Source organism: Anastrepha obliqua, chromosome 3 (genome assembly GCF_027943255.1).
Source record: "Anastrepha obliqua isolate idAnaObli1 chromosome 3, idAnaObli1_1.0, whole genome shotgun sequence".
In the NCBI taxonomy this organism is placed as follows: domain Eukaryota; kingdom Metazoa; phylum Arthropoda; class Insecta; order Diptera; family Tephritidae; genus Anastrepha; species Anastrepha obliqua.
In genome coordinates this window covers 112,963,664-112,965,455 of record NC_072894.1, presented here as the reverse complement: position 1 = coordinate 112,965,455, position 1,792 = coordinate 112,963,664, and positions in this window count along the sequence as shown.

Sequence of the window (1,792 nt, the reverse complement as noted above, 5' to 3'; positions counted from 1 at the left end):
CCGAAAACCAAGCAATAAATTCTTATGTAGAATATATCAGTATACACCTCGCAACAAGAAAATCAAATCAACATTTTGAGCAGTAGAGAAACTTTTTATTTATTTTTTTATTATTTTTTTTTCGATGAGCGCACAAACTGAGCATTTCTATAATTTCTGAATCCATTGAATCCTATATGAATCCAATTTTCAGATTTTATACAAAAATTTTAATAATTTCCCCCCAATTCCATTGCTTTCGATCAGAATTTCTAGAAAGGTTTTTGCTACTCAGTCATATTGGATATTCTATTTTTAAATTTAAATTAGTACAGGAAAGGGGCTGAGAATTCCAGTTGAATTTTTATAACTTTTTCTTTTGTTGCCTATTTTTTCCACATAAAAGTTAAAATTCACGCATTCCTTTTATTGTGAAACTGCGCTTGGGAAGTGGGCAAATGCTGACTTTCCAAAGTACTTACATTCAAAGTTGCCGAAAGTGCAAATCTTTTTGACAGTTCAAGTCTTAGATTTATGGAACACTGCAACTAGATTTACTCATTTTAGTTTGGAAATTTAGTGGAAAGAAATCTATCACTTTTGGGTAAAATTTTTGCGCAAATGATTTAAAACTGTTTTATGATCGATCTTTAGCTCCTGTGCGATGCTACGACTACTAAAACGCCGGTTAACATCGAGTATTGCTGTGATTTCATCGACATAATCGACATTTCCTTTAACACAAAACTGCCTGAACGGAATCGACAAAGGCAAAATTGCACGTAATTACCAGTTACAGGATCGGCACCAGAAACACCGAAATTGTAAAATGTAACAATTGTAATTATTAACAGCTGGTAACTCACAACAGAAAACTGAATAGAATCAACAAAAAATAGCAAAATATTTTTTTTTTTATTTTAAAACCTTACATTCACAATAAGGATTAACTTTAAATCGTTTGATCGATACTTTACGAGATATCGATTACTATAACCATCTGCCGAGAAATTAATGGATTTATTTTTCTTTTAACTAATATTTTAATTTGAAATGCAGCTCTGCAGAAATGGTAAAATTTTTATTTCTGAATGCAACCCTGTGTGATTATTGGTTTTTATTCATTTTCATTCTTTATTTCTTCGTATTTTCATTATGAGCTAATAAAATTAAATCATTTTCCGACTTGGTTTTTTTTTGTTTTTTTATTAGGAAAGACGTTACTTTTAAAGCGAATTTACAAGGCAAGGCGAATATATTAAAGGTAAATTAGCGGAAATTCATCTGATTCGATTTTTTTCTTTCGCCGTGTCCATGTGGCTGTCAACCCTGAATGAAACAAAGCCAATTCATTCTTTGTTTCCTACTTTCTTAATACGTTTCGTTGACAATCAAGCGTACAAAATATTGTTCTTGGTCTAGTGCCACCATTAATGAATGCGCCTTTTCACAAGGCATCCCCAATATAGTTGCTTAGTAATAAATCTCATGTCCTTAAAGTCCAGGCGTGTTCTGTGGTCGATATGTTTTGACTTTGATATGAGTGCGGGCTCACTATATTATCCGTATCTGCTGAATAAAATTCATTTAAATGTTCCCTCACGCAATTTCCGTTGCAGTGAATTGTTTTTTGTGGGTACTGTTAAAGCTGTTTATGGAATGAATGCTCCTTTTAGGGTAGTACGCTAGATCAATTTAATGCTTATTCTTCTTCTTCTTTAGATTTTCTCACTCTAACAGTATTCAGAAGACTTATGTTATAAAGTCTTTGTTTGCATTTATATATTAGCATCCTGTTTGTTGATTAATAAAT